Raw genomic sequence first — 10,424 nt, 5'->3', positions numbered from 1 at the left:
AGAAAGCGTCAAGTAATCCAACCCTTTATTTTTCCGTTCCTTAGAAATTATTATGGAAAATTTAAGAACGAAACGGGGCATTAAACAGCACAACGCTGCCGGCACTATCGTGACAATATCCGACTTCAGCCAAAAAGCTAGAAGAAACGACAGCAGCGCATGTTAACATCGAGGGAAATGGAGAACCTTCCTAAGTTACTAAAGGTCTTTGCCTGTACCTTAATGTGTCTGTGTGAGTGTGCTGGGCAAGACAAAAAACGCAGCAGGGCAAATTTGGTGAAAGTTGAAAGCAAATCCTAAGGCTTGCAACTTAATTTCATGGCACGCGGCTGCCGCGTGGTATGTAGCAACTTCATTCGGGCAATTTGCTTCACGAGAGCTTGCCACGTGCTGCACAAAAAGACGGAGAGCGAATGTATTAGGGAGAGACAGAGAAGGGTCTACCAAGGAGCAGAGGTTTTTGATAGCAACTACCAAATGAAAAAAAAAATTGCATTTAATTTGCCGACATTTCGGTGAAAACATATTTGTTTTTCTTCTTTTTTTCATTCGTGCTGTTCTTTTAGGGGCGTGGCTGTGTAGTTGGCTTTGCCGGTAATGACAGAAATATTTGCTGCAAGGCCACAATGCAAATGCACAGCAACAACGCAGTCCTTACGTACATAGTTGTAGCCCTTTGTGGGCGGGAGCGGAAAGATGTTTGCATCCAAAACGCCAGTCGCATACGGAGCCAGCACAACAAGAATTTTTGCTATTAAAAAGAAGCCAGAACGCAGACTCTACACACACACGCACACACATACTGTAAAGAGACACACATTTCGCATACGCCACGTATGCGACAAAAGCGCAAGCGACGTTTAAATATTTCAGTTTAAATTTTGTTTGAATTGCGCTTTTCTTGCTGTTTTTTTTTGTCTTTTGCTTTTCTGCGTGTTTTTCTTTTGACATTTTGTCACACTTGTCAGACTCAACGTGCGCAAATTCGGCAAAACAAAATAAGTACAGCAGAAGTTTTTATTTAATTTTTTATGATAAATATACAATGTCATGCAGTGTGTTTACCAGCTTTCCCACCTTTGTGCACACCTAGCCTGCAGCCACATTTTCCTTTTAGTGTCTGCCTTGCTACGCGTTCCTTTTGTTGACTGATTTGGCAGCCGACTTGGTAAGCTGCGCGAATTTTGACAGTTCACATGTGTTAATTCCCAAGCGAAGAACAACGAATTTTGTATTTCCGGCCTTGTCTGATCATGACATGAATTGTCTGCATATTATTCATACCAGGCAGCAAATTAGCCTAATTGGTTGAGAAGAGAGAAGATTGGTTGAGAAGATTTACGGCAAAATGTAAAAATAATTTTTGGAGAAAAAATTGACTAGTATATTTATGCAATAAAGATATTAATCACAATTAAAAAAAATAAACATAATAGAGGTTATTTATTTAAGTAATGTCAATTTAGCTTTTCGCGTGACATTTAAATATTTTCACAATGTTATATTTTTATTGTTTTATGAGGGCCCTTAAAAATTATCCTAAGCATAATACACAACAGTTCCCACGCACGAATTTTTAACGCTGATTTTTTAATAAAAACAAATCATCTTCGCGCCAGATTGGTGAAGGCTTTTTGTAGTCATGGCAAATGTGCCAGGCATAATAACAGGAACTTTATTGTTGAAAAATATATTTTAATTAATTTCAGAGTAGCGCGCATCATTATTATTATATGCTTATTTTACATATTTTTTCCTCACAATTACTTTGGGTTTCGAGTGCCAGGATTTTAATTGTATAAAAAGGAAAAACAACAAATACAAGAAAACGACAAAATCCCTTGCAGCTATGAATCTAAAAACAAAATAATTTAAGATGCCTGGCGGTCGAGGACTTCTCTGTTCGCAACAGCGAAATATTCCGGAAAAATATTCAAATTACTTCAATAAAAAAATCAACAAATGTTTCTAGGTGCAGAACTAGACTCATAAATGAAAAAAAGAAACAAATAAAAAATTGCATGTATTGTAGCGTAGACTTTAGGCAACTTCTCATCGTAATCACGTTCCTAGTGTGTGTTAGTTCTGAATTTTCATTATTATTTAATGTTCGCGTGAACAATTTTCCAGCTCGACAGCAGCGAAAAACAAATTCCCTCCGCAGTTGGGCTGCATTAAGTCAACTCATTATGAAATTACTGCTGGCAAAGCAAGAAAATAACGACGAGCAGTAAAGAAAATAGGTTGAAAAATCGCCATGACGATGATGGGCAGAACGAAAAGCCGGCAAAGAAAACAAATTAAATTTAATCGATTTGTGAAAAGCTGCCAGCCAGCGCAGACCGTCAACAACAACAATAACAAGAACAACGGGAAACTAGAACTTGGCCAAGTCGCATAGTAAATTAATTGAAGTGCTGCGACGAGGTCCAGACAAACCGGCAGCAGCAATGGCCACTTGGCGTGCAGCTCTAAGCGCATTCTAAACAAATTAAAATTCAATTAAAACGATGAAATGGCATTTCCAGACTTAATACGCAGCATCAAAGCCAGGCAGCAACAAATACCCACAGCTCACTGGCCAACGCATCTGCAATATCCAGCATTCTTGCTACGTTATACTGTCCTTCAAAACTATTAAAAACTATTCGGAATTCTGCTGTGAAATATCCATAAGCCAAACTTGAATGTTACATGTATAAATAATGCAAAGAGGCAGAGCTCGAGTGCAGAACATGTGTACCAAACATCCGTATTATATTATCATACTGGTTTATTACACCTCTGAAATTATTTTCAGTCCAGCCTTGAAATATTTGAAAGTGTAATTTCAAAAATATAACACATCTATATAAGTTCTTGAGCTATAAAACATTTTCTTATGATGCTTTATATTTTCAATTCATTCAAATCATATTTCGGGGCAAGTAAAAAAAAAATTATTTATTTGTAGCACAGTGCAGTGCATAAGGATTCGCCCAATATATATAGAGCTTGCCAGCACGCAGATGCTGATGCTGATGTCTGGTTTGTTGGTGCTGCTGTTTAATCTCAGCTAAAAGGCATCGCATTCAATTCATTTAGCGGCTACGCGTTATCACAGCCGTCAACCATCATCAGCGTCATCCTCGTTTGCCGGCGCGTTGTCAGTGTCAGCAACAACAACAGCAACGCCAACAAAAGCAATCAGTTCCCTCGTTGCGTTGAGGATCGTGGTCGGGCAGGGAGGAGGTGTCATAATGCTTCACGCAACTTGAGACCTGAAGCATCATTTCCAATTACAAGCGCAGCCCACCGACATTATGCCGCTTATGATTTTTGGTCAGCCGTTTGGACTCGTCCATTTTTCCATTTCTGCCAGTTCCCAATTTTCCATTTGCCCCGCCCAACTCGCCGTTAGTCATGGTCATTGATGTTGCCCTCATTATGAACATTGTTGGCCATTGTTCTCGCTGCCAGCCAACCGTCATTTTGTCTGCTGTCCTTCAAAGCAGCATTAAAACTTGGCAGCACTTTTCAGTTCGTTTCAAATTATGCGCCAGCTGGGCTGTGATTTGTTATTTTTTTATTTTTGCTCTTTTGATAGAATATTCAATAGTCAACTTTGTTTTAAAAGTGATCAAAAGGAATATAGTTTTATTCGTGATCAAGATTATAAACAGTGTTGTTGGGAGAATTTGAAAACTTATGCAAGTTTATGCAAGCTAGACCACTTGATGAATTTCATTTTATTTGATTTTAGTTTTTATCCTAACGGAATTGATTGCATTTGTTTTGTAAAATTTTTATTGTTTTATAAAATGGGTGACACTTCAAATGCGCCTGGCAATTTAAGGGCACATTTGTGTCATTTGTCAAGTTCAGAACTTTGATTTCTTTAAATTGAAGTATCGCTTTACGATTTTCCAGCTTGTAGCTTAATGTATTCTTTCTAATAATAAAATAATATTAATTGGGGACTTAGAATTGGAAAACAAATTTAAAGAAAACAACAAAATAGCTTATTATTAAGAATTGTGAACAACATACCCAATCTATTGAAATTAAATAAAACCTTCGTTTGGTAAGCTATCGGCCTGAAAACTCTTAAATAATAAATCAGAGTATTCCTTCTTCGACGCATCTATTTTTCTGTTAAATATATATTTTATTTTATTTTATTCACTTCACATTGAGCATGCTTGAAGCATGCTGTCGCTGTTGTTTAGTGCAACTTAAGCTGGTCAGAATTTTCCATATATTGGCGCTTGTGTTGTGGCTGAGTGAGTTTCAAATGTCCAAAGTTCAAGTTGATTCGGCGTCGAAGCATGAAATTGTCTGATTTTTCTGGAATTACTTGCAAGTTCAGACTGCATACTGCAGGACTTTAATTGGGGAAGGCAATATATATTTTAATAGATAATCTTTTCCAGCTACCTGGGTGGTCACTTAACTTTTAGACACTTGATTGTTGCCAATTGGTTGGGCTGCCACTTGGCACTTGCTCAGTTGAGCACTTGAAGCATTGATCCGACAATCATCTTTGTCCAATTAAAGTCCCTGCTCTGCAACACTTGAGGCAATTAAAGGACTGGACAAATGTCATGGCATGGTATGGCGCCTGCTTAACCCGCCGCCACCGCCGCAGCCAACAATAATGCAGCTCAATTTAAAATTTAACCCTTTTTGCTGGAAGCGGTGACCGCAACGCTTCCTGTCCCTGGCCAGTGCCTGGCCCTGGTTCAGCGATGCAATGATGAAAAAATATTTTCTTTCCGGCGTCGGCAACGAAGCTGACGACAGCAAGGCAAATAATTTTTACAAATTATATACGCTCACATGCCAACTGAGCAAGCAAGGCAAATAATAAGGGCAAAAGGATAGTGTAGTCGACTAAGAGATACTCTGTTTACAACTGAAGGGAGATCTGCATCAGTTGAGTATCTAAGATGATATCTTTTATAACGTTATATAATTGAATAAAAATGCTTTAGTTGAAAATGATCTACTTTGAGATAGCCTGTTACCGGAGCTAAGGTACTCTTTGTATATGAGATACACTCTTACTTTAATTAATTTAATGTTTGTCCTACTATTATTTTCTGCTTCCGTTTGCAGACTTCTGTCATAGGGTATAAAATGCGAAAAATTATATTGAAAAGCTGAGAAAAACGAAGGAAAATTGCGTAAAATCAAGAAAGTGGCTGCAGAGAATCAAGCGTTATTCAATGAGGATGGGCAATAAGAAGTCAGCCTGAGCTGAGCAGCTGGTCAGCCAGCTGGGTTGGGTCTAGCGGTTGAGGATATGCGATGATTGTGTTTGTTGTTGCTCGAACTGAACCAATAATAAGTTCAAACAATGGCGGCCAAGCCAGTATGCAGCTAGCAGCTAGCAGCTCGAAGCGTCGGCCATGTTTGTTTAATTTTTGCTACCGCTGCGCCTTCATTTATTGTTGTTGTTCTTGTTGTCGTTGTTGCTCAACTGGCGCTGCAATTGTTCCAATCGGCCGCCAACTGCTCGTTTCCGCTTTTGTTTTTGCAGTCAGCTTTTTCTTCTACTTGGCCGGCAAACAGGCTTCAAATTGAACGGAAGCCTGCCACGAGTTATGCTCCAGCCATGCCCAACCGACCAGCCAAGCCCGCCCTCGCCCAGCATTATCGGCCTGGCCCATCCCCACTTGCAATCTCCGGCCGCGTCGGAGGCATTGTTCCATGTCCATGGCTAAGGCCCGTTTCAGCATCTTTTGTTGTTCGGGGGCAGCCGCCCTTTTGTCGCTGCGCTTCCGTTTTACGCTTTACTTTTTTTCATTCTACTTTTCAGCTGTTCTTTTCTCCATCTTTTTTTTTTTACCGGTCCCGGGACCGGACTTCATAGTTGTGCCCAATTTTTCCTGTGCTGCGCCGTTTGATTTGCGCTGATTTCTTCGCTCGCTTTTAGTGTGAGTGTCCTTTAAAGGTTTCTGTTTTTTTGCTATCTGTTTTTTGTCCTTCACTATTTTTTCTTATTTTTTTTCGTTCATTTTTATTTTGTTAGTTTCCATTTCATTGAATTCTCACATATCCGCATCCGCAATCCAGGCAGCCGGCAGCCAGCTAGTTGCTCAAATTGTGCCATTAACCGGCTTTGTCCTTGTTACCCATTTTCCTAGCGCCCTAGCATTGTCCTTACCGGCAACAAAAGGGTTCGTGCCGCTCCCCATGACCGCCCGCCAACATCCCCTCCCTGTACCATAAAATAAGCAATTTGCATAGTTTAGTTAGTTGGACGCATCCGGCGACAGCGACACTTGTTCTGTATCGTTTCCTATTGGTAGCCGACCGACCTAAGCCTATATATCTATATATAAATATATATATACAGATGTATATGTGTGTGTGTGCGCGCATAATTGATGACTGTTGACAACAGCTACAACAAGAACAAGAAGAACAATGGACAACAAACACTGTCGAATTTTAAATTATCTGCTTTCCTTCTATTTTATTTTTTGTTGTTGCTTGTGCGTATTTTGTTTTGCATGTTTATTGCATATCATTCAATACGGAGGATTTTATAGAAATAACAAATGATTGGAGTTTTGCATCGGAACAGCAAATCTGAGTTGAAAGGGATTTACGACAGCGGATGGAGGTCCAAATTTAATGAGGTAAAGCTGAGCACGCAAATTAGTCAAGGACTTTAATTAAAATGTGAAGCGAAATATATTAGGATGTGAAGCAATCAGTTTATAATAAATAGGTAAGCAATTGTATAACCCGAAATTTTTAAAACTAAATACGTAAATTAATTTTTTTAATAGAGGCGGGCTAGATTTGAGCGTCAATAATTGAACTATTTCTTATGAGTAGCGATATCCTTAATTTAATCAGTCAGCACCTTCGCCTGAGACCTTTTACCATTAAATTTGGGCCTTTCCTTATATGTTTTCAATTTAGTTGCGTTCTTCTTCTTCCCCTTAAATTGCCACCTCAGACAACACGAGCTTGAAGTCATTTCTTGAGTGCCAAAAAAGTACTTCAAACATTATTTGGGCGTGAACTGTGGCAGCTGCCCAATGCTGCAGACCACAGACCGGGCTTTGGCAGCCGCGCAAAGGTCATTGCGAGCAGCCTGCCAACCATTTTCATAATCATTTAACGGTTGGTGCTACCAGCCAGCTGGCCAGATCCCTGGCACCCTCAATGGCCATTAAGTACATCGAAGAATGTTCGAAGCGGGCGAACACTCGAAATGTGACGACTCCGATGAGAACTTTGGCCTTTTGAGCGTGCCGAGCAAACCGCACACTTGGCTCAACAAGGTGGCTGCAGGCACCTGGCTCTAATGATTGCTCCTGCCGCTGCTCCTGCTACTGGTGGCCGTGGTTGCTGCCCCTTGAGATGCAGCCGCCCAGGAAATGCGGAAGTGACGCACTTTGCCCCGCGACAGCAATGTCAGCAACTTGCGAGTAAAGTTTTCAAAGCACTCGAGACAATTTTGCAACTTTCTTTTAAGAGACCGGCAAGTGTCCAGTCGAGTTGGGCGGCTCTCGTGTGGAGTGTGGTATAGCTGGTGTCTGGGGAGCTTATCAAAGGACCGAGCTGCGCTAGCGAGTGGCCACCTATTGATTTTCCAATATGGCTGGTGCATAATTGGCAAACGCGCGTTGCCAGACCAGTGCCAAATCAATGGAGCGCATTAACCTAAAAATGACAAAAGGAAAAGAGGGCGCAGAGCGTTAGGCGTTGGGTGCTGCTGCTGACATTATCATTTGACGTTAACTGACGATAAGCGCGCCTCGATAATGGGGCCACGTTTCTGGCCAAATCGAAGAAATGAAGCTGCACTTAACGCCGACACTTTTGACAAGTGGCCCACAGCCCCACCCAGGTGGGCTTGGTCGGTTGTTGGCCATAGTTGAAAGCTGCTTAAATGTGCGAGCATTAAAGCCGCGTCACACGTTTGCCAGCCCCCGCCGCACCCCACATAGCTTCCGTTGCCCTGCAAAGTGCGCTTTATTTTTGGTGCAGAGTATTGCTCCCACTTCCGCCTGCCGTCTCCAGCTCCGCCTCCATTCTGTGCTCTTTTCTCTTTTACTTTTCCTATTTTCTTCTTTTTTTTTTAGCAAATTGGATTTGCGAAAAAATCGCTCACCTTTCATTTCAGGCGGATTAATGGTGTCGAGGCGAACAGCGCACAATAAAAACACCAGACTGGTTCGACGGGCACGGCAGAGTGTGGCAAAGAGGGGCTACCAGCTGACAGCGGGCGGTCCTGGCGAGTGCCTTTTTATAGCAGTAGTGGCTGGCTGGGATTCGGGCGTACGCTTTGGCCCCGAGCTGTCAGTTTGGACACTTGTAATGCAATGAATAAATGAAGTGGTTGAAGTAATTGAAATGCGATTAAGCCCAAACACATTTCCATAAGTTCATACATATTTTTCCTGCTCATCAATTAGAACACATTTGCATATGACATGATTTACGGAAAAAAGGACTAAAATATTTGGCGATTTCAGTTGGGAAAATTTGCATTTCGTGTGAGTTTTAGAAGAAAATTGTATGATAACAAGAGCTAATTGATTGCTAATTTAGAAAACTTAAAATAGGATCTAATTTGGGGTACTTTTGCTGATGCTATTAGATATAGATTCCATAGCATAGGCTTCCGCAAAAACTATACAAACTCATGCTCAAGTATGAGTGCAAGCTTGTACCTAACAGTCAATTTGGTCGAAATATTTATTAAAACTCTCAAACACGATCTACTTTAATCATCTTCTTAAAAAGTCTTTTTCCAGGAACACATATTTTTTTACTTAAAGTCAGCTCCCTGAATGTTCGCTTTAATCAGTTGGCAATGCATTTAATGTTTGCCGCACCATAAACCCAAACAAAGGAAATGGTGCCAAGTCGCAGACAATTGCACAAAGAGCAGAAACACACAGAGAACAGTGTTCCATTCCATTTCATTCTTCAAATTCAATAACATAATTGTTGCCATTTATGCTGCCTGCATTATTTACTCGCATTACATTCTAGACACATATCTGATTTCGGTTGGTGGTGGCAAATGGAGAAGGAACTGTACCCTGTACAATGGGCCGCATTTTATGCTTATTTGTATCAGTGCAATCCATGCTAATGGCAAGGCATACACGCCAGCCACGCCCACACGGCGCCTACAGTCATTGTTGTCAGCATTATTTGCATATTCTGTGTAAAATTTACTTCCTTTCATTTTAATGCATGCTCAAAAGAAATCCACTAAGGTTCTCTTGCAAAAAAGACAATCCAAAAATAAACTTTAGAAAAACCAAAAAATACAGAAAGTCAGAAAGCACAAGGAAATAGATTTGGCAAAGCGATTCCTAAATACACTTACTAAAAAATGCTCTAGTTAATATTAATTTATATATTTAATTTTGTGCAGCTTGTCCAGACGTTTAGATGGATGATATATATAACTAAATATTTTTAATATAGCACTAACTTTCGTGTAAAACTTTTGACAGATCAACTAATTATTACCGCTAAGTAGGATGTTACATGGACTATGTAAAGATTATGCAACTCTTCTCTAGGGCATACAAATAGTAAAAGCTATGACAAAATTTTGAATCGGGTCTTCGCATACGAACAAATTTGCCTTTCCTTGTGTGAGTGTGTGTGCGTTTGTGTGTGTGTGTGTGTGAAGGTAGGGTGGGTACGTGTATTATGCGGTCGTATTGGGAAAAATTTAGCACCGCCCTCGCCCACGCCCAGCACACCAAATATACCCTTTTTATGCCACTTTCTGGCTTTGTGTAGTCGTCTTTCGTTTGATTTCATTTCTTTCTTATATTATCACTCGCAGCTCACAATAAACTTGGCTTTTTTGCCAAGTTTAGTGAAATAGAAAAACGCCAAAGCAAGCGGGCGATGCACATAAATAAGCCACACAAAAAAACCAAATTTGCCAATAACACCAAAGCAAGGGATCTGAAAAGTGGGCTAAAAAATAAGCAAAAAGAAAAGGGAACCCGACATTGAAACCATTTCCACAGCTTAATTTTTGTTTTTAAATTTTTATTTTTATTTTTAGCTTGCCCATAACCAGGGCATTAAAATAAACGCTTGCGGCCCGACAGACAGACGACAGATAGTGGATGAATGGATACAACCGCAATCGCCCAATCCTTGACAGGACATCCGCAGGTCTCAGATCCAGCCAATTGGCAACATCAAAGTCTGGCCGGCAAATTTATGTTGCGCCTTTTGTTTTGTTTGTATATTCAGTTTTATATTACAGGTGATTGCATTTGTTTTTCGTTCTTGTTCTCATTCGGGTTTTCGCGTTTCTTTCTTTTCTTTTCGTTTGTTTGTTTAGGCACTAACATTTCGACTTGTGGGAGGGATTGCCGGATGTCGAGGGAGAAGAGTTCTTGGGTTTTGCATCGAAAATCATTTTCATTGGCCTGGGTGGA

General features: G+C 40.4%; 1 long non-coding RNA gene across 1 annotated transcript; it reads left to right on the top strand.

Annotated features, from left to right (window-relative positions):
- Positions 1 to 3,857: 3,857 nt before the first annotated feature.
- LOC138910933 (uncharacterized) lies at positions 3,858 to 5,778 on the top strand. The gene is made up of 3 exons (XR_011416146.1): positions 3,858 to 4,063; positions 4,188 to 5,016; positions 5,098 to 5,778. It is a non-coding gene; the product is annotated as an uncharacterized lncRNA (long non-coding RNA).
- The last annotated feature ends 4,646 nt before the right edge of the window (positions 5,779 to 10,424 follow it).

This window comes from Drosophila virilis, chromosome 2, assembly GCF_030788295.1.
Source record: "Drosophila virilis strain 15010-1051.87 chromosome 2, Dvir_AGI_RSII-ME, whole genome shotgun sequence".
Classification (NCBI taxonomy): domain Eukaryota; kingdom Metazoa; phylum Arthropoda; class Insecta; order Diptera; family Drosophilidae; genus Drosophila; species Drosophila virilis.
Note: the sequence above shows the minus strand (reverse complement) of the source record. Positions and strands in the feature narration are given on the sequence as shown.